This window comes from Onthophagus taurus, chromosome 3 (genome assembly GCF_036711975.1).
Source record: "Onthophagus taurus isolate NC chromosome 3, IU_Otau_3.0, whole genome shotgun sequence".
Classification (NCBI taxonomy): domain Eukaryota; kingdom Metazoa; phylum Arthropoda; class Insecta; order Coleoptera; family Scarabaeidae; genus Onthophagus; species Onthophagus taurus.
Window position 1 is genome coordinate 3,135,862 of NC_091968.1, and position 26,036 is coordinate 3,161,897.

The following is a 26,036-nucleotide window of genomic DNA, read 5'->3' on the forward strand; positions in this document are numbered from 1 at the left end:
TTTAAGTAACATTACGAAATACGTGTCTTTAGTTATTTAAGTTCTTTGTGAAAACGCCAAAGTTTTTTAAAAAATAATAAGAGTAAGAAAAGTTTTAGAATTAAATTCCACATGAAATAAAGTAGTAATGTATTAAATCCGCCAAAAGGTTAAAAAAATTTGTCAAAATTTAGGGTACCATCACCCTTAATCAACCCTATGAAATGCCTCAAGTGAGTTCAATTTGCTATCAATTAAATTTTTTTTGGTTTTTCTAGCTTAACGTATTACGAAGATATTGAACTTTTTAAAAATTTAAGACTCAACTTTGAAGGCCTATAACTCCTGAGGTGTACAACTTAGTATAGAGGTAAGTTACGTTAAATCATCTTAATTTATTGTCCTCTACATGTCCCTGCTCTGTGTCGGTTCTTATGTGAATCACCCTGTATATAAGATAGATTATAAGTGAAATGGAGATTATAATGCAGAATCAATTAATAGTTTTAGTTTTTAGGAGTAGGCATGTACGATTGAATAAAAGTGCAATTATTTTAAGGTTAAGTGGAAGAGCAGAAACGGGCCATATTATGTTCGCATTCTGAACTTCGTCTTCGGATTTCCACCTATTTTGTTTTAAGTTATTTTTCTTTTTAAATATTGTTTTTTTTCTTTTTTGATTATCTTTAATAATAGTAACTATAGTTACTATTATTATTGTTTGTTCTCTTTACTCTGGAAATAAAGGCAGTTTATTATTATTATTATTATTATTATATTGTCCATTCCTCTTTAATTAACGTGCAAAATAAAGTTTAATTTATTTCTTATTTCATTTGGTGTAAATCCAAATGAATAAATGTCTATAGACAAAAGTCACGTATAAAAGTTGTTCGTTTTCTTAAAAGGGTAAAACGATAAATATTCTTAGCGTCACACCTACGGACCATTATTTCCGTTCGGTGGTCGTTTGTTTTGCTCGTGAACGCAAATTCGATTCGATCCGTTCAAGTCGAAGAAAAGCTGCACGAATAGGAGGTTCGAGCAAATGGGATTTTGGATCGTGGGTGGTTTGAAGGCGAAAATAGGCTGCAGGTAATTAGGTCTTACCACCATTCCTAACTAACCCCGTCGTTAAGGGGTGCTTGAAAGCAATTTGCGTTACCTGTTCAACGCAAATTAAGGCGATGTTTGAAGCGTAAAAATCCACCGGCGCGAACTTCCTTTAAGTATTTCTTAAAAGTCGAAGGCATGTTTCGATTTATTAACCCTTTGTGTCCCAAGAAGTCAAAAATTTTGAAACTTTGTAGCAGAATTAAAACAATATCAAAATACACTCAGTAAAGGCCAAAATATGCAATCCCCCCATTCCAGGGAGATAATGGTACTTCAGAGTACCATCAAGCATTAAAATATATTTTAGTGATGTTGCAGTATACAAAAAGTTAGAAAATAAGTAACACTTGCATTAGCTAAATCACATTATGACATTCAGTAAATTTGAATATGTATTTATCAGACCTGTATCTACAAAACGACAAAAATCTGATAGAATATTGAGAAAAACATATTGAGCAAAACCTAACATTTTCGCATAATCTAAGTGTCAAAAAAGATGCTAATTCAAAAATTCCTGGAAGCCGTGTTTATTGAAATTAAGAAATTAAACTTATTTTAAATTGAAGCTTAAAGCTTTCTCTTTAAAATGATGTATAATAATTGTTGGGTTGGATTGGAAAATATTGAGAAAAAAAAATGTTAAAATAAAACTTACATTTTCGTATAATCTAAAAATGTCAAAACGATGCTAATTTAAAAATTCCTGGAAGCCGTGATTATTGAAATTAAGAAATGAGACTTGTTCTAAATTAAAGCTCAAAGCTTTCTCTTTAAAATGATGTATAATAATTGTTCGATTGGATTGGAAAAATATTCAGAAAAAAAATGTTGAAACAAAACTTACATTTTCGTATAACCTAAAAGTGTCAAAAAAGATGCTAATTTAAAAATTCCTGGAAGCCGTATTTGTTGGAATTAAGGAATTAAACTTATTTTAAATTAAAGCTCAAAGCTTTCTCTTTAAAATGATGTATAATAATTGTTGGGTTGGATGGGAAAAATATTGAGAAAAAAAATGTTGACATAAAACTTACTTTTTCGTATAACCTAAAAGTGTCAAAAAGATGCTAATTTAAAAATTCCTGGAAGCCGTATTTATTAATATTTAGGGATAAGACTTATTCTAAATTAAAGCTCAAAGCTTTCTCTTTAAAATGATGTATAATAATTGTTGGGTTGGATTGGAAAAATATTGAAAAAAAAACTATTGACATAAAACTTACATTTTCGTATAACCTAAAAGTGTCAAAAAAGATGTTAATTTAAAAATTCCTGGAAGCCGTATTTATTGAAATTAAGGAATAAGACTTATTCTAAATTAAAGCTCAAAGCTTTCTCTTTAAAATTATGTATAATAATTGTTGGGTTGAATTGGAAAAATATTGAAAAAAAAAACTATTGACATAAATCTTACATTTTCGTATAACATAAGTGTCAAAAAAGATGCTGATTATATAATTGACGAAGCATATCTGTAAAACCAAAGAAAAGCCTGTACCACTTCTTGGAACAGCGGTAGATTGCATACACTTGTCGAAGTTGATCTGCATGATCTACCCAACGCAGTAGTTGAAGGACAATCCTTTCACCTAATCCATAAGTTTGAAGTTTTTTTCAGTTTTAGGAGATTTTCCCTCATACACATCAAATTTCTTTGTGTAAGTACCCTTTCTTATCTGTTAAGCACCAGAGCTTATAACCCCTTTTTATGGGCTTGAATTGTTTCATACTTGACCTCTCTTTGAAGACTATCATGGATTCATCCACTGCCAACTGCCTAGTGTCATGATAATAACTAGAAAACTGACGGTTAAGTGTTTCAAAATACGGGTGGATCTTGTATAGTTTATCCGTATTATCCTTAGAATGTCAACTATGACATGCAGATATGATAAAATCTTCTAAAACCATCATTATTCGTATGACAAGTGGTACATCCAAGTCTTCAGCATTACTGCAGAAGAGTTTATAGCTTGACAAACTGTGATAACTCATTAAGAAATGTATGCCAATATTTTCTTTCAAGTTTAGCATTTTATTCCTTTGGGTGGCGTACAAATTATTTTGAAAGGTAATATCTTTCACACAGTTGCCCATCAGTTTTAAAAAATAATCTGTAGGATTAATAAAGTATCACCAATTATTCCCTCTGGATAATGGTATCCTGGAATTTCAGTCTGTTTTTCCCGTTTTCTTCATTTTCTATCAATTTCTACCTTGTTCTTCTTGTTGGGCACGTATTTCTACTACTTCAGTGTCACTTTCCTCATTTTCATTATTTAGTCGTTCTACTTCTTCATCTTCCAGCATAGGTACCTCACTAGCACTAGTAATAACAAAGTCATTTTCTTCATCTTCTATTTCTCAATCTCAATATTGTACCTGTTATTATCCTGGCGGTACTTAAACGTACCAAACACAAAATGTAACTTTTTTCGGGAGGAAAAATAAGAAATGTTTGAAAATTGTAATTGCAATACGTAAACAATACCCGAAAGCTGCTTACAAATCACACCTAATATAATATAATAGATGACTACAGTTTAAAATGAGTGTTTAAAACTACCGGTACTTTAAAGTACCATCGGGACATAAAGGGTTAAAGAAAACTATTATGAGGTCTAATTGGATATCGTTAAAACTAAAATCTAAACGTAATCTTTAACTCTAAGTGTACCTAAACGACGTCTTTTAGGCACAACCTCATTGTCGTCAGGGTACACAATGTGTGCGATTACCATTCTAATTAGGGACCTGTGGAAGCGCTAATGTCTCCCTGTTATTATTCCATGAATATATTTATAAATATGCAAATGCGAGCGTCTCCCGTTCTCATTGTTCGTAAAATAGAGGACGGGGATGTTTCGAAACGAAACGATGAGAACGGGGAGGTGAGGACAGGATGAAACGCAGGGAATTTAATAAATCCTTTCGCGTGTGGACGTCTGGCAAGCCTTTTATTTCGCGGATTAAATTAAATAAACAACGCTTGTTGGCGCATTATCCACCGCTCACGTCAAAATAACGAGAGAGTTTCACAATTAAGGGTACGAATCATGTTGACAATTATAATTTTGTGAGTAACGAGCAGAAGTATGCGGTTTTATGAGCATAACGAGTGACTCTGGTAATTGCGTACCATTTAAACCAAAAACTCCGACTAAACCCTTTCAACACACCCACAACCCTTTTAAAACATTTCATTTTTATGCACTTTTTATTTTTCTTTTGATTTTCAACAATCTCGTAAAAAAAACAATATAAAAAGTTTCGAAATTGAAAAAGTTAACGTGAAACGGTCAGATACTCGAGAGAACCGAAGGCGATTTCGAAACTAGTTTTGACAAATTCCGTTTCGGGTATACGTAGTAGGTGTTTGGAATTGGTGGGATTTCCGGGAGCACAGTTTAAATAATTGATACCGAACGTAATCCGGAAACCTCCCGGGGCCATGCCGCTCTCTCTACGGGTGGCGCCTCTTCCGGTTGGCAATTTATCAAAGCGCCCCCGTGTTATCTCCGTCGCGACGTTCCCTCTACTCCCCAATCTGTACTAGATAGCCGACGTACCTAATTAACTGAGCCCCATATGGTCAAGTATCAATCAGTGTAAATCATCCCGGAAGCTTTCGCGAAGACAGACCAATTAAACCCGACCAACACCGCTGACCAAGTTAATTTGGTTTAAACATAAAATCAAATCTATTGTTAATCTTTAGCTTTCAGCATATACAATCTATACACGCATAGATAATAAATAAAAAGGTCATGAAACGAAATCAAGATGATGCAATAAGTTTTTGAAACATTTACTCAAAAAGATTTCTAGCAATCATTATATTTCTAAGTTGCAATTAGTTTTCAGGAACTAATTGAGATATCACCATGAAACAAAACATTTTAAAACAAATTTGATTTAGTTCTATTGTTTCTAAAATAGTTTATTGATTTCCATAAATTCCATTGTTATGATTTTTTGAATATAACCCCCTTCGTTGGCATTTAATGGGGATTTAGAATAATATCTCAGAAATTAATTGAGATATCATGTTGAAATAACAGGCAATTTAAAGCAAATTTAATCTAGATTTCATGTTTCTAAGATAATTCTTTAATTTCCATAAATTCCCTTGTTATGATTTTTTAGGTCCAATGCTGAGTGTTGATAATCAATATAGACTTTAAGTCACCGTATCTCAGAAATTAATTGAGATATCAGGATGAAATAACAAGCAGTTTAAAGCAAATTTAATCTAGATTTCATGTTTCTAACATAATTCCTTAATTTCCATAAATCCCATTATTATGATTTTGTGGGTCCAATACTGAATGTTGATAATCAATATAGACTTTAAGTCACCATATCTTAGAAATTAATTGAGATATCAGAATGAAATAACAAGTAATTTAAAGCAAATTTAATCTAGATTTAATGTTTTTAACATAATTCCTTAATTTCCATAAATCCCCTTGTTATGATTTTTTGGGCCCAATACTGAGTGTTGATAATCAATATAAATTTTAAATCACCGTATCTCAGAAATTAATTGAGATATCAGGATGAAATAACAAGCAGTTTAAAGCAAACTTAATCTAGATTTAAAGTTTTTAACATAATTTCTTAATTTCCATAAATCCCCTTGTTATGATTTTTTAGGTCCAACACTGAGTGTTGATAATCAATATAGATTTTAAGTCACCGTATCTCAGAAATTAATTGAGATATGAGGATGAAATAATAAGCAGTTTAAAGCAAATTCAATCTAGATTTAATGTTTCAAATATAATTCTTTAATTTCCATAAATCCCCTTATTATGATTTTTTGGGTCCAATACTGAGTGTCGATAATCAATATAGATTTGAAGTCACCGTATCTCAGAAATTTATTGAGATATTAGCATGAAATAATAAGCAGTTTAAAGCAAACTTAATCTAGATTTAATGTTTCTAACATAACTCCTTAATTTTCATAAATCCCCTTGTTATGATTTTTTGGGTCCAATACTGAGTGTTGATAATCAATATAGATTTTAAGTCACCGTATCTCAGAAATTAATTGAGATACCAGGATGAAATAACAAGCAGTTTAAAGCAAACTTAATCTAGATTTAATGTTTCTAACATAATTCCTTAATTTCCATAAATCCCATTATTATGATTTTGTGGGTCCAATACTGAATGTTGATAATCAATATAGACTTTAAGTCACCATATCTTAGAAATTAATTGAGATATCAAAATGAAATAACAAGTAATTTAAAGCAAATTTAATCTAGATTTAATGTTTTTAACATAATTCCTGAATTTCCATAAATCCCCTGGTTATGATTTTTTGGGTCCAATACTGAGTGTTGATAATCAATATAGATTTTAAATCACCATATCTTAGAAGTTAATTGAGATATCAGGATGAAATAACAAGCACTTTAAAGCAAATTTAATCTAGATTTAATGTTTCTAACATAATTCCTTAATTTCCATAAATCCCATTATTATGATTTTGTGGGTCCAATACTGAATGTTGATAATCAATATAGACTTTAAGTCACCATATCTTAGAAATTAATTGAGATATCAAAATGAAATAACAACTAATTTAAAGCAAATTTAATCTAGATTTAATGTTTTTAACATAATTCCTGAATTTCCATAAATCCTCTGGTTATGATTTTTTGGGTCCAATACTGAGTGTTGATAATCAATATAGATTTTAAATCACCATATCTTAGAAATTAATTGAGATATCAGGATGAAATAATAAGCAGTTTAAAGCAAATTTAATCTAGATTTAATGTTTCTAATATAATTCCTTAATTTCCATAAATCCCTTTGGTATGATTTTTTGTGTCCAATACTGAGTGTTGATAATCAATAATCAATATAGACTTTAAGTCACCATATCTCAGAAATTAATTGTGATATCAGGATGAAATAACTAGCAGTTTAAAGCAAATTCAATCTAGATTTAACGATTCTAACATAATTCCTTAATTTCCATAAATCCCCTTGTTATGATTTTTTGGGTCCAATACTGAGTGTTGATAATCAATATAGATTTTAAGTCATCGTATCTCAGTAATTAATTGTGATATCAGGATGAAATAACAAGTAGTTTAAAGCAAATTCAATCTATATTTAATGTTTCTAACATAATTCCTTAATTTCTATAAATCCCCTTGTTATAATTTTTGGGATTCAATACTGAGTGTTGATAATCAATATAGATTCTAAGTCACCGTATCTCAGAAAGTAATTGAGATATCAGAATGAAATAACAAGCAGTTTAAAGCAAATTTAATCTAGACTTAAAGTTTTTAACATAATTTCTTAATTTCCATAAATCCTCTTGTTATGATTTTTTTGGTCCAACACTGAGTGTTGATAATCAATATAGATTTTAAATCACCGTATCTCAGAAATTAATTGAGATATCAGGATGAAATAACAAGCAGTTTAAAGCAAATTCAATCTAAATTTTATATTTCTAACATAATTCTTTAATTTCCATAAATTCCCTTGTTATGATGTTTTGGGTCCAATACTGAGTGTTGATAATCAATATAGATTTTAAATCACCGTATCTCAGAAATTAATGGAGATATCAGGATGAAATAACAAGCAGTTTAAAGCAAACTTAATCTAGATTTAAAGTTTTTAACATAATTTCTTAATTTCCATAAATCCCATTATTATGATTTTGTGGGTCCAATACTGAATGTTGATAATCAATATAGACTTTAAGTCACCATATCTTAGAAATTAATTGAGATATCAGAATGAAATAACAAGCAATTTAAAGCAAATTTAATCTAGATTTAAAGTTTTTAACATAATTTCTTAATTTCCATAAATCCTCTTGTTATGATTTTTTTGGTCCAATACTTGTTGTTCCAATACTGTGATAATCAATATAGACTTTAAGTCACCGTATCTCAGAAATTAATTGAGTAAATGATTATTAATTAAATGATCAATTAATATCTTTGCTTAATTGATTCCGTAGATTTGTGAGCACGTTTCACCCTAATGGGCGATTTATTCCACCAAAATTTATATTTGCATTGTCCGCTTCGGACCAGCTACATAATCAGGAGCTGTTAGAGTTGCTAGTACTATTCTTCTTATAAAGTCGACCAGCTTTGTTATAGGATTCGAATCGATATAGTAACCGCACATTTACTATAGAGCTATTTAGACAAAATCGTACGTATGGCCAATACCATTTCATAGATCTTACTCTTAGATTCTTGACTCTTTCTTCAAATCCTTTAGTGGAGCTTTGAAGAAATTGTTCAAATATAGAGTCCTTTGTTTAGGCATATAGTCTAAGCAGAGCTTGTGTTGAATTTTATCACCAGCTCCACAATACGGACTAAATTTTAGTAGATAACCTTCAGAACTCGTTAGAAACCATATCTCATAGGCTTTCCTTTTATAAATTCCTTCATGCTATGATGCCCATAGGTACCATTGTTTCATCTACAGAAAATGATGTAGTACCTAGGGGCTTGAACATTTTCTGTGATTTAATATTTACGCGATGATCAATATTCGAATTGTCATTGAAGTGCAGGTATTTGTGAAAAAGCTGAAATCTATTACGTGAAATGCTATCACTCACCAAACTGTTGTAAGTGTCAGCTTTAGTTTCCCAATACAGTCTACGATTAGGAACTTTGTTCTAAACAGACAAAAGAAGTATATCAAAATATTTATATCTCATCTGTTGTGATGCGAAAGTCGTGGACACTTTTGAAAACTGCATATTTCTCCATTTTATTGCACACAAATCATAAATTCTTCATTATAGAATAATCTAAAAGTATCGATAGGCTTTAGATTTTCATCCTTTATTTTCTGTACAAAATTAGGTGGTGTTGCAAAAATTTTACCTTTATCTGATTTCCTAACGAAGTTTTTTTGTTTCCTCAATTCTTTCTTCAAGAACATAGTTAAAGGGATATTAATATCGTCATCATCATCAGATGTAATTTCTGATGTCTTGTGTAGTAGCACTTCTTCCTTCTCATTGTCATGATTTGTATTAAAAATTTCCATGGGGCCTCTTAGAACACATTTTCCAATTGTCCTAACGAACGCTTCATTTTCTTCACCACTTGATACATCATCTATATCTGTATATGCTCCATATCTTTAGGTGGAAACAGAACTGGTTTTAAATTTGTACACCTACTTACACTTTATCTTCCAATTACCTCTACATATGCCTCTAAACGTCTTCGAGGATTGGTAATATCAAGGGATGTTATTTCCCCAATTTAATTTCTCATTAATTTTCATAATATCCCCCTTTTATTTACTACTTATTTACAACAAACTTCCCGAAAATGCTTATCTCATATCCTTTTTTTCTGGCTAAAATCCAGACGAAATAAAGAAACGACTATTCGCTCAGTTTCGATCGATAGCTTGAAAAACAAAAAGCAAAAAAAAAGGAAATCTCTCTCGCACGAAGGATCGTGGGGGGAAAAGAAACGAGTGTCCCTCCCGTTGTGCGGGAAGATAATTGTGTCCCTCAATACTGCTTTCCGGTCGTTATTGATGGTCCTCCTTGTTTACACCGTCGATATTTTTCCGGACGCAGCTCGAAATTGAAAATCTTTATCACGCAATGCGGTCGGTTTAAAGCTCACGGGGCCATTCGTTACAGATTTCCTCTCTTTACTTATTCTCTTTCGATCTCCTTTTAGATTAAACTCAGTCCCTCGTCTTCAAATAGATAGCTAATAGGAGTAGTTCTTTTGATGTTAAAATTTATTAAAATAAAAGTTAAAATGTAAATTAAAGTTGAAATTAAGTTGAAAAGGATTAATTTACATTCATTTATTGAGTATATTGATTGTTATTGACATGTATTAACAATTTGTTAGTGCATCAATTTAATCAAGCTTTATCCGGCTTTATGGGTTCAGTTGTGGTCGAAATACTGGGGGTAAATAGCTTGGTACTATCTGCATTGAACACGTTCGAAATGGTCTAGCGCGATCAAAGGATTTAAGCAGGATATCCGCTAATAGTTACCCGCAATACCGAAACTGCTGCTACCGCTTCCGTTATTCCTCCTTTATAGCGCGAAAATAGATTCAAGATTAACAGCTTCATCATTTACACTAAAAGAATCGTTTTAGTTTATCGATGATAAACTGTCGCGTTTTAGCGAATCTATTTTGAACGTGAAGGAGAAGTTGGATTAAATTTAACGTGACCAAACTCCGCACTTCAAGTGGATTAAGGCCCGATGGAGGTCAATTTGATAGAAATTTAGCGGAACTGGGCCGTTCTGGTGCGTTACTGTCATGAATTCGATACCGACCCGCAATCCGTACGTCATCCAGGTTAAGAGATGTGGCCGTTCCCATTCGACCTTATCGTATTAATCATATAAATGGTTCATGACAAACACATCTGTGAATTTATGAAATAAACCAATCCACATCGAATAATTTAGTTTATGGCGATAATATGTTTAACATGAGACAATTCGATTAAATGATAGTACAGTAAAACCTCGATATAACAGCTTAATACGGGGAAGGGAGTGTCAGTAGGGACACAAATAAAACAAAAAAATCAACTTTGAATATATTCATATTCATATTTATTTAAATAAAGTACAAAAACGATACAATATTATGTCAAAAAAGATATTACAATAACTTGCATTTAGAAAATGAGTCGGTTAAAATTATAACCAATCACAATATTCTTGGGCTGAATAAAATTCCTTTTCCAGGAGCATATTCTTCGCAGAAGTTCGAAATTCTTTGGTTTCCACACTTTTCATTTCATGTGGTAGCGCATTATACAATTTCACGTCTATATAGTGGTAAGTTTTTTGTGATTTTGCCACTCTATGAAACGGAGTTACAATATTTTCCTTGTAGCGGGTGTTGTGATCGTGATTGTCTGCATTGTTTAGTAGCGAGTCTTGTTTATTGTGAAAGGCAGGTAAGTATAAAACATGGTGAGTATTTTTAATTTTTTTAAGTGAGTTCTGCAGCTCTCATGATTTCTTAGCCCAGCTAGTATACGAATTGCCTTTTTTGTATTATAAAAATAGCTCATAAATGGAATTTTGAACCATCAGGAGCTTATCCCTAGTGATATTGGTGGTTTCTTCAAATATACGATTTTCGAAATCATTTATTGATTCTGGTTTTGTTGCATACACTCTACTTTTCAGAAACCCACAAAAGAAAAAATCGAGTGTGTTAGATCAGGAGATCGTGGTGGTCACTCAATTTCACCTATTGTACCAATCCAACGGTTTGGAAACGTGGGGCTTAAAAAGTCTCGGACTGCGCGACTAATATGTGGAGGAGCACCATGTTGTTGAAACCACTTATTGTCAATACCATTAGGGTATACGGCACGTACACTTGGAACCACTTGATTTTCTCACAGATGCAAATATCTTATTGTTCCAGATTTCGGTGTACCAGTTCTCGGAAGATTTTTCACAGTTCCCTTTCCTTAAAATTTGCGAGCAGTTCTTTCGACTGGTTCGTTGGTTTACAAATCGGCGGTCGTTGATGAAAAACATCATTGAAGATGTGTCGCACTTCATCGTAAGATCTTGTTCTATCCCCAAAGCCACGAATCATTAAAAGAGTGATTCTTTCTTTTTCGGTCAGCTTTTATAACGCCGTTACGTAGCGGAATCAACAAAAAAAAAGAAATTTTGACCAAGATGGTTTTCCTTTAACCCTTCCGTGCCAACCCAAAAAAAAATGAAAACACCGCCGAACCTCAACTAGCTCAGTGAAGACGGGGAGGTTCGTTAATTTATATCTGGCGCCACGTAATTTATTACAGCGATGTCCATCAATTACGAAATGTAGATGTTCAGGAATAGGAATAGGCACACAAGGATCACATATACAAAATTTCTATAAAACACCTGATATTACAAAAAAAAAATAATTTGGTTTATTAAAAACAAAAAAATTGAATTGTAGAAAGAAATTGAATAATAAAAAAAATGAAGATTCGAAAATATAAACTAAAGTATTATAACTTATAACTCAAATTTAAATAAATGGGAAACCCACTGTTTTGGGAGAAGTTAAAATTAACTTTAAAATGAAAATAAAAAAAAACTGTAGAAATATTCGGTAATAAAAAAAAATTCAACAAAAGAAATTGAAACAAATTGATCCCGATACGTTTTGTTTAAAGTACAAGCTTGTCTTTTGAAACGTAGTAAAACCAAAAAAATTCGACGAGAAAAAAAAATAAAAAAAAAATCACCCCAAAATTTAGATTTTACCCTTACAATCTGCAATAATTTATTTGCAAGGTAAGTAAAATTTTTAAATGTTTATAGTAAATTCTCAAATGTAAGTATTATTAACTTTTTTTTTTTATAGCGATTCAACACATTAATGAACACAAAATAACTTTACATATACGTTCTGACCTTGATACGGGTAAGATTCTTCTTTATGCAGCGATTCCTCTGGAAAGGGAAAGTATTCGGAGTCGGCAGAGGGGAGGCACTCCACCATACAATTATATTATTTGATTTTTTTTTTTCTTTTGGAATGGAAAAATCCCAATGTAAAAATCCAAAGAAACTATTCCCGGAATAATAATATCCCAAAATAGGAGGCCTAAAAATTAGTAAAAGGACGATACAAAAAATTAAAAAAGAAGGAGAAAGAGAAGAAAGAAAAAGAATTGTTAAATTATTAAGTTAAACAAATTTTTTTTTTTTGGAATTATCAAATATTATAAGTATTGATTGTGTCTGAATAAATGATTGAATGATTAAATTTCTATTAAATTACTATCACATACCTCAGATGTTAAAGGCCTCGCACGTGTGAAAAGTAAATCGACTCAAAACGCAAAATAGCCGGGTTAACCGTAAGAAAGGACTTAAACTTGTTCTCAAATAAATTGTCGATGTGATGATCCCGATTAATTCGGATGCGTTAAATCAAATTATGACCAAATGAATCACTCAAAATGTCAACCAAAACGCCTACACAACGACGTTACACGTTGAGTCTCGTGCCACCAAAAAGAGTGAGACTTCCTCTTCGAAAACCTAAATCCAATTTCGAAAAAAAAAACTCGACCTGCGCGCAATAACTTTTCCGTATGAAATTTAAAATAAGTAAAGAATTAAGAAAATGACATCTATTAAAGAGAAGGCGAAATATAAGAAAAGAATAGAAAGAAAAGAAAATTTATAATGATAATTCCGTACAAATGAAGGAATAATAGGAAGGGAAAAAAGGATCTCCAGATTCTGTCGCTTAAAAAAAATTACAATATAAAAAAAATTTACAAGTAACATAAATACAAAACATTGGAATAAATTAGACTGTAACACTTTTTGCGCCATTTTTGGAGGTAATAAAACTAAAATTTAGAAAACAAGTTTGTCAAAAACAGTCGAAAGAAAACCTCATAATTTTTAAAAGAATTAAGATATCGGGTTTTGGTTTATGGGGTTGTGTATCTTTTTTCATGGCCTTTAAAATAAGGTAAAACTCGACAGGGTTGCTATTTAAAAATGTAGGGCTGGTCATCCCCTAAAAAACTCCACATTGCATGGAAGTTCTAAACTATCTAAGAATGTAGTTTTTATTACTTTTAAGTGATCCCCAAATTTTCAATTTTTTTCTTCACTCATTCAAAACTTATAGCTCTGTCCCGGGAGTTTTGGGAAGCCCTGTATATGAGGTATAGAACGGTCCCAAGATCGAACCCTGGGGTACTCCTGTTACCACTTCTCAACTCTCCAAGTTGATTGTTGACCTCGCCAAAAAACTGATAGTTTTCTTCCTCCCAAATATGATGCTAGAAACTTCAATGCATTTTCTCTTAATCCATATTTTTGTAGTTTGTCCAATAATATTGAATGGTTCACCGAATCGAAGGTTTTGGTTAGGTCGCAGAATTCAATTTGAGTGAACTTTTATTGATCAAAACCGTGGATTATAGCTTCTATTACGCTGAGTAGGGCAGTTATTGCAGACCTTTGTTTTTGGTACCCATGTTGACAGATTGTAAGCAATTTGTTATCGTTGAGATAGTCTACTATTTTTTTATTTACTACAGTTTCAAATATTTTTGATATTGTTGGTAAAATAGATTAGAATTGGTTTATAGTTATTGCATATATCTTTGTCACCTTTCTTATATATAGGTGTTATCTTCGCCAGCTTGAGCTCTTTCGGAATGACACCCTCCTCTATACATTTGTTTATGACCAAACACAGGTGTTTGCTAATTATTGGTTCAACTTCTTTTATTAGCTTTGTGAACAGTTCGTATACAGCCTGATTCAGAGTAAGCGCCTTATTTTTTTTTAGCCACACTATGGGTACTACTTTCAAAATATTTGGCAGTAATATGTTTTGGGTCATTCTCTACACGATGGTGATGCCACATTTTCAATTGGAAGAATTATTTCAAAATGGCGACTGTCAACTTTTTTTTTTAAATGGAATGCCAAAATTTTTTTTTATTATTGAGGTCCTAAAAACATTCTTTATACGATAGTATTTTGTATTTCTTAAAAATTCATTTCTTTCCCCATCAAAAAGCACACATTTTAATCTAGTAGCGCATGAATGTTTACACTCGATGTTATTTTTGTCCAAATATCAAGTAGCGCTAGACACAAAAGAAACAATTAAACTTTATTTTGTAATAAACATCTACTTATTTATTTATTTTGACAAAAATAACATCGAGTATAAAACATTCATGCGCTACTATACTCTGTTTTTAAACCAGGAGGAGTAAACGCGAAAGTCAGATTTACACTAGGAAAAATCACCAGAAAATATCACTAGATATTTTGGCGGTAAATTTAAATTAATAATTGTTATTATTTATTTATTTACTTATTATTGTATTTATTTTCGTTTGTTATCGTCAACACTAAACATACAAATTAACATTGAAGTTATGAGTGTATTTATTTCAAAATATAATAAAGAAGGGTTTAAGAACACAAAATTTACAATAATGACACGAAACTGTCGAATTGTCAATAACCTAACCTTCAAATTCAAAATTCAAAATTGCCTGTGTGTGAACCTTCCTCGCATTCAACCAATCACGTGCAAGGTCAATCTGGTGACAAATTTAAAATACTCCTCCTGGTTTAAAAACAGAGTATAATTGCCAAAGAAAACTTCAAGGTATAATTAATGTTTGTAAACAAAACTAACCTTACCTAACATTCCTTCACGCTATAATTAACATTACAAAAGAAAACTTCACGCTATAATTGCCATTACTAATTGCCAAAGAAAACTTCATGGTATAATTAATGCTTGTAAACAAAACTAACCTTACCTCACATTCCTTCACGCTATAATTGACATTACAAAAGAAAACTTCACGCTATAATTGCCATTACAAATTGCCAAAGAAAACTTCAAGGTATAATTAATGTTTGTAAACAAAACTAACCTTACCGAACATTCCCTCACGCTATAATTGACATTACAAAAGAAAACTTCACGCTATAATTGCCATTACTAATTGCCAAAGAAAACTTCATGGTATAATTAATGTTTGTAAACAAAACTAACCTTACCTCACATTCCTTCACGCTATAATTGACATTACAAAAGAAAACTTCACGCTATAATTGCCATTACAAATTGCCAAAGAATACTTCATGGTATAATTAATGTTTGTAAACAAAACTAACCTTACCTAACATTCAGCGTCTGAAGACACAGGGCTAAACCCGAAACTTAAAAATATACAACTTAGCGCTGAATAACAATTAAAACTAGAACTAACACTTGCACTAGAACTATACTCTGTTTTTAAACCAGGAGGAGTAAACGCGAAAGTCAGATTTACACTGGAAAAAATCACCAGAAAATATCACTAGATATTTTGACGGTAAATTTAAATTAATAATTATTATTTATTTATTTACTTATTATTGTATTTATTTTCGTTTGTTATCGTCAACACTATACATACAAATTAACATTGAAGTTATGAGTATATTTATTTCAAAATATAATAAAAAAGGGTTTAAGAACACAAAATATACAATAATGACACGATACTGTCGAATTATCAATTACCTAACCTTCAAATTCAAAATCAAAATTCAAAATTGCCTGTGTGTGAACCTTCCTCGCATTCAACCAATCACGTGCAAGGTCAATCTGGTGACAAATTTAAAATACTCCTCCTGGTTTAAAAACAGAGTATAGATTAAAATATTAGGTTCCTTTTGGAAGGGGAAAGAAATGAATTTTTAAGAAAAACAAAATACTGTCGTAAAAAGAATGCTTTAAGATCTCAATAATAAAAAAAAAATTTTGGCATTCCATTTAAAAATAAAAAGTTGACAGTCGCCATTTTGAAATAATTCGTCCAATTGAAAATATGATATCACCATCGTGTAGAGAGTGTCCTAAAACATATTACTGCCAAATATTTTGAAAGTAGTACCCATAGTGTGGCTAAAAAAAATAAGGCGCTTACTCTGAATCAGGCTGTATATCTTTGGTATTTTTTGCTTTTGAGCTTGCCGAGTTGACCAAACTGATTGCATCAACACAGCTGGTCGAACAGTGTTTCGATACAGCCCCGATTTGAGAGAAGAAAAGGTTTAAGTCTTCGACATTTAATGCTGAATCTTTTACTGGTGTTTTCCTGGATTTTCCAGTTTCTTGTTTGACAAGTTTCCAGGCCGCCAAAATTTTGTTATCAGACTGGTTTATATACTTTCCATAAGTATTCTTAACCTTAGCTTGATTTATTTTTTTGATGTACTCCGTTTTTAATATTTTGTATAATTCTTTTAAACGACTATCTTTCATGACTTCCATTGCTATGTGCAAGACGTCTAATTTATTTTTTAATTCTTCTATATTTTTTGTTTTCCATTTTAGATTTGTACCCCTAGCAGAATTTTTAACTTTCTTCTCAGGGAACGCAGTTTGAAAGCATTTGATATATTATATTTCATATATATTTATGGAATATTGTAAAAAAAATTTCCGCGGTATTTGTTTTTGAGTACATGGGTGCCCAGTTGATGTCTTGTAATAAGGTTCTAAATGTTAACATGTTTTTAGTGTTCATTTTTCTACATTTTTTTTGCTTCTTGACCACTCTGCGGAGTTCTCGATCATTTTTGTCAGTTCTCGACCACCACAAATCAGATTAATTTCCAAGGAAATATATTTAGAACAATGGATTCAATTAGAGAAAAAACATTAAACATAACCAAATTTTATATAATATATGTTACTGTAAAAGCCCAAACTACGGTAAATCTTAGGTTTAACTAGTAAATCTTAAGATTTACCAACATGAGTTGGTAAATGTAAGGATTTTTTAGACAAGAGATAATTTTTCTGGCTTTTACCAATAGAGTTGAGTGTTATGTTTCATTTCAACATTTTATCCTTTCGCGATATGCTTTATTTCTTATTGCCTTAATGAATTTCAAACACACTTTGTTGGTTTGGTTCCATCCATGTGCTCAACATATTTTCGATATCTTGATTGTCCCGCTCTACTGATCCTTGACTCTGACTGTGCCTGAGCTTCCCATGTACTATTTTAACGGTCGGCCACATAGAGCAAAAACTGTCAATAACTTGGTTACAAAATTCTTGACCATTATCGGAATGAAAGATGTTCGGAGCTCCAAATGTGGTGAAAATATACAAAAGATAGTATGCAACACCTGCTGCGCGTTTAGATTGAAGTGCACGAAAAATCACAAATTTAGTGGGATGGTCTTGGTAAACTAAAATGAATTTATAATTTCCATCAGGGTTAGTTTGTAGATCTATTAGATCTACTTAACAACGTGAGTTCATTTTACTATGAAGTATAGCAACAGCAACATGTTATATTCTTCCGTGTCTATTCTTCGAGAATGTTGAATAAGTCGTCGTAACAAACGTAATACTTGATTTCATCATTCCTTTCAGGGCAATTACCCTTTCTTCGTCGGCTGTAGTCAAAATATCATAACGTTTTAATCGCCTATAATGGACGGCTTCCTTCCTTTTAACGTTCTTTGCAGTTTTTACTTCTTCTAAAGACTTTGCGTATTTGTCCTTGTTAATACAAAAATTATTATCATTCTTGCTTGTTACAAGCTCATCCATTATTTCATAAAATCTCTTTTTTACACTCATTTTGATTGATAAGTTATTTTCAGACAGTGAAGACACTCACATATTTCGAATTAATATCACTTTCGAGTCATAAATTACTTTCGGACATCAAAAACAAACGGAAATCAAAACAAACGTGTGTGTTCAAACGTGTTAAACTGCAGACTGTCCACGAGTACTAGAACATGTACCTATAAGTCTATAGGTGTATAGGTCTATAGGTCTATAGTCTATAAGTGTATATTTTTCGACATTTACCATGTCTTTGCGGTAAAACCTAAGATTTACCAAGTGGTTGGTGGTAAAAGTTCGAAATGAACAGAGTTGGTAAATGTTAGATTTCACTGAAAAATCTTAGGATATACCTTAATTCGGGATTTTATAGTAACATATACATATATTTATAAACTGAACGTTTTCTTTTTTGGTAAGTAATCACAATTTTATATAAAAAAATAACAACTTAACTTCTATTCACGTATTAGTTATTACTTTTTACCTAACTAAAAAATTAACAAAAGCATCAAATTGGTTCTCGATTACCAATAATAAAATACAAAGAAATAATTATTTAGGTCAAATTTTGTGGTCGTAAACTAATATTTAAAAAGTATATATTTAAAATATACAAATAACTATTACTAACAATAGATATGAAACATAATATCACTACCAAATGTATTTAAAGTCAAAATTACTTACTATTTTCTGGCCGGATTCGCACAACACTTTTCTTTACACTGAACATGAAGCTATACTCTCTTCGCGATAGGCATGTGTTAACTGATTTTTTATGGAATAACGTAGACTTTTATCCTCACTCTCAGAACGGCTTTAAATGCGCCATAGAAGTAGAAAACCAAATGTGCATACATTTTTAGAATATAGGGAATATTTTTGTTATTATTCAACTTTAAATCACAAAATGGTCGAAATCCATTACTGGTCGGTAACAACTAGACTAACACTAGACCTAGAACTAGAATCATTTGGGTTTAGCCGCACGTGTCTAAAGACGGCTAAACTCGAATGATTCTAGTTCTAGGTATAGTGTTAGTTCTAATTTTACACTTCCACTGTTACTATGTAGAACTAACAATATACGGCTAAACCCGAATGTTTCTAGTTCTAAGTCTAGTGTTAGTTCCAGTTTTACACAAGCATTGTTACTATGTAGAACTAATATTATACCTAGAACTGGAATCATTTGGGTTTAGCCGCAGGTCTCTAAAGACGACTAAACCCGAATGATTCTACTTCTAGGTATAGTGTTAGTTCTAGTTTTACACTTGGACTAGCACTAGAACTAACATTAGACCTAGAACTAGAAACATTTGGGTTTAGCCGTACGTCTCTTAAGACGGCTAAACCCGAATGATTCTAGTTCTTAATCTAGCGCTGTATAACAATTAAAACTAGAACTAACACTAGACCTAGAAGTAGAAAGTTTCGATTTAACGGCTCAATCTTCAGGAATAACTCAAGTTGTAATTTATTATTATTATTATTTTTATCGTACCTAATTACATTAATCCTAATTAAATTAAAAACGAATTGTAACCAAAAAAATATCAATTGTTGATTAAATTAATGGTTACTGATTAGAGTTAGTCCGACTCGAACATTGTTTAGTAAACTTTAATTCATTACTGGAAACTGTTAGCGAATCCTGTTTAGGTTTGTCGTTACATTGATACTAATTAGAAATAATGTAGAATTGAAATGTGTGATGTTTAAATTGAAATAATACCGGTGTTTGCATGAGGGAGTTGATTTAGGGTCCGAAAATTAAATGTACCCCAACTCTATTCATAACGCCACCTCTATTCGCCATTTTAATTAGCGATAATTGCTTGTGCGCCCGTTACTTTAAATTAACAAAGTTACAAATTACAGGGGACGACGTTGTGCCACATTGATTATATTTTTCTAGATTTTTTTCTTTTAGGTTGCAAACAAGCGTCTTCTAGCTTTGATCACGTTTAATTTCCGTTCAAAGAACTTTAAGTTTCTTTGTTTATGAAAAGTTTTAAATGAAATATCAAACGGTTTGTGAAAAGAAATTTTTATTAAATTTGCATTGGTTTCCAATATAATTTAAGCTTTTACTCAAATAATTAATTTTATGTTAATTTTTATTTAATAACACTTTGAACTAGATTAATAATTCGTTTTTAATTATAATCGTTAATATTAACCAGCAAATTATATTCCGCTTTAGTCATAAAATTAATTAATTTATTATTAATAAACTCTCATTTTCACGATGACCAAAGTTTAATGTAACATTTTGGAGTGTTAGTTTCGAACCCGATTTTCTGGCAGTGTACACGCAAACGTGCGCAGACTTGTCACCCGTCGTCCATTAATATCCGTTAAAGTTTAAAAGCATTACATGGTTCATTTATTTCGCGTCAAACGCATGGTTGCTGTAACCATCGTTTCGTAATCGACGAACTTACTTAAACTGGTTTAAACAAAGCTTTTATCAGATTTTATTATCCGTTTTCTAGTTAAAGCATATTTTTCTTGTACAAACGTTTAAGTTGGGTAAATATTTGAGGGTCTCTCGAGGACAAAATGGATGTGAGGGCTTTTTTTGGATATAAATGCAGATGTTAAGCGGTTGAAATTGAATTATACACAAGGAAGCACTCCACGGCGCGACTGCTAAATTGTTAATCCCTGTTTGTTCGCGGAAGTTCCCTTGCGAAATAACTGAAACTTCCTGAAAATAGCTTTTTTATTCTAATTGGGAGAGAGAACCGGAGGTATAAGGGAACTTCTTCGATATAAAAGGAACTTTTGCAGTGAAAACTTTTCCTCGTTGCGTTACTCCACGAGATTATTGCGCCCGGGTACGTAATTAGTTGATGAGGTAACGTAGTTTTCCGATTAATTTCAAATAGGTGAAACGAAAAACGAAAGCAAACCAACATTAAAGTAACTACAGTGTTATTCAAAAGAAATTGTTTTAAAATCTAATTGATATTGATTTACTTTAAAATGGAACAAAAAGGTTTTATTATTATATTTTTTTTGTCGTTTGGGATGGAATTTGTTGGAGAAAGATGCGAAAAAAAGTTAATTAAATTTTAACTTGTTAAAGCTAGCGAGGGCTTTAAAAAAATCATGCAAAAAATATCGGTGGGTGTTAAGCTGAATAAATAGGATTTTTTTACAACTGCTATTTTATAGAACATTTTATATAAACACTTTATTATTTTAATTTAATTTTTTTATTGTTCTCTATTTTCATAGCACTTAATGTTCAACGAAAACAGACAAATTATTTAATCTAACACAAAAATCCAATTTAACAAAAATTTTAACATTTTTATTTAAAAGGTTTAAAAAAGACCACTTCTCTCACTCAAAATAATATTAAAATGGTTGTATTATATTTTCTTAATATTATTATTTTTTAATAATTTTAAAATGGTGTTTCTTAAAACATCACATCAAGATTTGAGATATGATTATGAGTAATTAGTTGTTGACTGAAGATGGGAGGTGATCCCGAAACGTCTCAAATTGCTTAACGTAAAACTATTAAAGAGGAAAAGTGGTCTCTTTTAAACCTTTCATATAACAACACCTCTAGTTTAATTTACCGTTTTATTTAAATTTAAGTTTTTTTAAAGTTCTTTGAACATCATTATTATGACGTCTGAAGACGCACGGCTAAATCCGAAACTTTCTAGTTCTAGCTCTAGTGTTAGTTCTAATTTTAATTGTTATGTAGCGCTAGACCAAGAACTGGGATCATTCGGGTCTAGATGTCTTAAGAGACCTACGGCTAAACCCAAATGTTTGATCCTGTCCGACGGCTGCTTTGGAAGCCCTACTCGGTCTCACACCGCTCCACATATATATACAAAAGGAGGCAGCCTTAAGTGCCTTATCACTGAAAACAGTTTCTTCACTCAAGTTGATGCAGGGTAACCTCAGAGGACACCTCGAGATCCTCAAAGACCCATGTCTAAATTACCTGATTGAAATTAAAACGGACCTTATACCGACGGAATACAATTTCAACCAACCGTATAAGGTCATATTTAGTAGCAGGGATGACTGGGCGAAAGGAGGGCCTCAACTAAAAAGAGGAGCCCTAGCCTGGTACACCGATGCTTCAAAGACAGTAAGATCTGGAGTAGGCATGGGCATCAGTGGACCAAATAGCCACATCAAATTGCCCCTCAGCTCGGACTTAACAATTTTCCAAGCAGAAGTTCTTGCTATAAACTTCTGCACCGCTTTGAACCTACAGAAGGGACAAAAAGGTGCATCCATAAACATTTTCACAGACAGTCGGGCCGCCTTAAAGGCAATTCAGGCCTACACGTGTGGCTCCGCACTGATCAGAGAGTGTACCAACAACCTGAGAGAACTCGCTAGGAGCAATGATGTTACCCTATGGTGGGTTCCAGGTCACAGCAACATTGAGGGCAATGAGAAGGCCGACAAGCTGGCCAAAGAGGCAGCAAACACGCCCTTCATTGGACCCCAACCTGGATGTGGACTACAAAAAAGCCACCTAAAACAAATAATCAACAACTGGGAGGCTTCAAAGATAGCCTTACGCTGGAAAGAACTTCCAGGTCACCGCCAAGCGAAGAGTATGATAACTCCGTCGCAAAACAAAACCAAAGAGGTTTTATGCCTCAGCAAAGGGGATCTAAGAACGCTCTCAAGCTACCTGACCGGCCATGTGCCCCTAAAATACCACCTCTTCCACATTGGACAAGCTGAGGATCAAACTTGTCGACTATGCAACGACGAGTCAGAAACTGCTGAACATATACTGTGCAATTGCGTCGCCAGAGGCCGTCTAAGGCACAACGTCTTCGGTAAAACTCCCCTGTTACCTACCGACATAAAGGTTCAAGACCTCAGGACAATACTAAGGTTCATTAAGGACCTACATTTGCCCTAAACCTTTGGAGGGCTAAAGTTACAATAGATCTTATAGGTCGCGGTAACGAGAGGGGCCGCCCTCCTCAGCCCGGCAGCAGCAATAATAATAAACCCAAATGTTTCTAGTTCTATATCTAATATTAGATCTAGTGATAGTGCAAGTGTAAAACTAGAACTAACACTATACCTAGAACTAGAATCATTCGGGTTTAGCCGTCTTTAGAGATGTGCAACTTTTTAGTTCTAGGTTTAGTGTTAGTTCTAGTTTGCCCAAATGATTCTAGTTCTGGGTATAGTGTTAGTTCTACATAGTAACAGTGCTAGTGTAAAACTAGAACTAACACTATACCCAGAAGGTTTTTCACTAGCACTGTTACTATGTAGAACTAACACTATACCCAGAACTAGAATCATTCGGGTTTAGCCGTCTTTAGAGAGGTGCGGCTAAGGCCAAATGATTCTAGTTCTGGGTATAGAGTTAGTTCTACATAGTAATAGTGCTAGTGTAAAACTAGAACTAACACTAGACCTAGAACTAGTTCCGGGTTTAGCAGTGCGTCTGGAATATTTCTAGTTCTAGGTCTAGTGTTAGTTCTAGTTTTAATTGTTACGCAGCGGTAGACCAAGAACTAGAATCATTCGGGTTTAGCCGTCTTAAGAGACGTACGGCTAGACCCAAATGTTTCTAGTTCTAGGTCTAATATTAGTTCTAGTGACAGTGCAAGTGTAAAACTACTTTTGCATGAATTACATTTGGGCATACAGAAAACCAAAGCAAGAGCAAGAGAGGCTGTCTAATCGCCAGGTTTAATAACTGATATTGAGAATTTGATCTCAAGATGCATAACCTGTGAAAGGTATCGAAATTCGAATGTAAAAGAACCTTTAATTGTACATAACATACCGGATATACCGTTTAATAAGTTGGCATGTGATATTTTAACTTTCAACAATAAAGATTATCTTGTTATTCAAGATTATTATTCAAAGTGGCTTGAACTTATTCCATTGAAAAGAAAAAAATCAGAAGAAATGACATTTAGATTTAAATCACTATTCTCTGTTCCTGCAATTCCAAAACAAGTTATCAGTGATAACATGCCATTTAGTACGTTTGAATTGAGAAAGTTCGCAAAAAGCAAGAATTTTGAATTTGTAACGAGTTCTCTTAGATATCCAAGAAGCAATGGACAAGCTGTGCAAGCAGTCCAGACTGCAAAGAGAATTCTTAAGAAATGTTCTGATGATAATACTGATGTGGAAGTAGCATGCTAGTAATTATTCAATATAATGAACTAAATACGACAAATAATGATCGCTTAGCTTTAGAAATTATTGCGAAATATTTCAAAGACAAAATAGAGCACATTCTATATAAATTTGAAGTAAATACAAATTTTATATATTTTGTAAAATTTAGCTAAACTTTTATTATTTTTAGGAATACAACATAGAAGAAATTGAAAGCAGTATGATGATCTTAACGCCATGCGTTGCGGAGATAGGTATGAAAATAATTTTTCGTGTTTACAATTACACGACGAAACTTATGTTTTATCTGTTTAACTTCCTTATTCCTTTAGCTGGGAGTTTCATAGTTTTCATCGAAAAAAAACAAGTCGTGGAGGTGGATAATCTAATAGAGGCATTTGAGTTATGTTTTGGACTCTATTTCATACAAAATACACAGTATCCTAAAGTTATATCCGGATTATTAGAAACTATACAATGTTATTTTTTAAAAATTAACACAGAAAGAAGCTGTTCTGTAAGTACTAAAAAAAATAAAATGATATCCCTTCTAAAGAAATTGAATAGTCTATAAAAGATTTATAAACTAAATATATATTTTTGGTGTAAAGTCAATATGTATAAAATACTCTCGCTTTCTATATTTCTACTTTGGCAAAATACTTTTCTGTAATCGATACTCTAAAATCTCATTTTAGTCAGCTGTGCTGTCGAAATGGCAGATTAATATTAAAGCAGGTTCGCTTTACTGCCTTAATAACTTAATACTAAGTTTAGTTTATACTCTATAGTGTTTAAATTTGGGTAATTCCATTACTTTTATTTGATTAATTATTATAGTTTTTTTAAATTAGTTTTAGCGCAATACCTTTTTTTTTGGTATTCAGAAATTTAAATTCTGTTTCTGTTTCGTTTATAAATTAGTTTTAGTAAAACACTCTATTTTTTGTTGTTCATAAAGTTACAATTCTGTTTCTCTTTCGTTTATATCGTGTAGATCGTGTAGTTGAAACAAATATAAGCGCAATACCTTTGTTTTTTGGTTTTCAGAAATTTAAATTCGAAGTAAAATACTTTATTTTTTGTTGTTCATAAAGTTACAATTATGTTTCTCTTTAATTTATAGGTCGTGTAGTTGAAATAAATAACAGTAAACATAATATAAGTGTTTTATTTATGGAAACCTTGAAATGATGGGAGTAATACAATTGCATAATTGTAATTTTAAAAAGTGAATGTACAATGTTTTGTGTGAGAATACATTACAAAAATTGGAATCTTACAATCTGCCTTGTAATTTAACTACGTAATTTTACAATTCTATTTGAATTTTTACAATAAAAAGCCTAATACTACACTCTAAATAATGACAATTTACAATATCAGTAATATAATTTTACACTGTAAATTTACAATTGCAATGTAAATTTATGTTAGTACGTGTAAATTCACTTTTACTATAATAATATTACAACGAAACGATGGGTCAAAAATAACCAATCATCTCATTGTAATTTTCCCACATTTTTTTTTCAGTGCACCGTTTTTAGCATTTCTAGCACCGGAACTAGAACAAAAGCGCCAATGCATACAAGATTATTGAAGCCGGAAATAAAAACG

The 26,036-nt window shown here is 32.0% G+C and overlaps 1 protein-coding gene and 1 long non-coding RNA gene across 2 annotated transcripts in view; one reads left to right on the forward strand and one right to left on the reverse strand.

Annotated features, from left to right (window-relative positions):
• The window catches only part of LOC111423963 (alkaline phosphatase-like), a 154,756-nt gene extending 135,740 nt beyond the window's left edge, over nt 1-19,016 (reverse strand). The window contains exon 1 of the mRNA XM_023057351.2: nt 18,951-19,016. The gene's annotated coding sequence lies outside the window, so the exon portion shown is untranslated. The remainder of the gene's footprint in view (nt 1-18,950) is intronic.
• A 4,991-nt stretch (nt 19,017-24,007) lies between these two features.
• Nucleotides 24,008-25,434, forward strand: LOC111422616 (uncharacterized). The gene is made up of 3 exons (XR_011640031.1): nt 24,008-24,550; nt 24,607-24,670; nt 24,749-25,434. It is a non-coding gene; the product is annotated as an uncharacterized lncRNA (long non-coding RNA).
• Nucleotides 25,435-26,036: the final 602 nt, after the last annotated feature.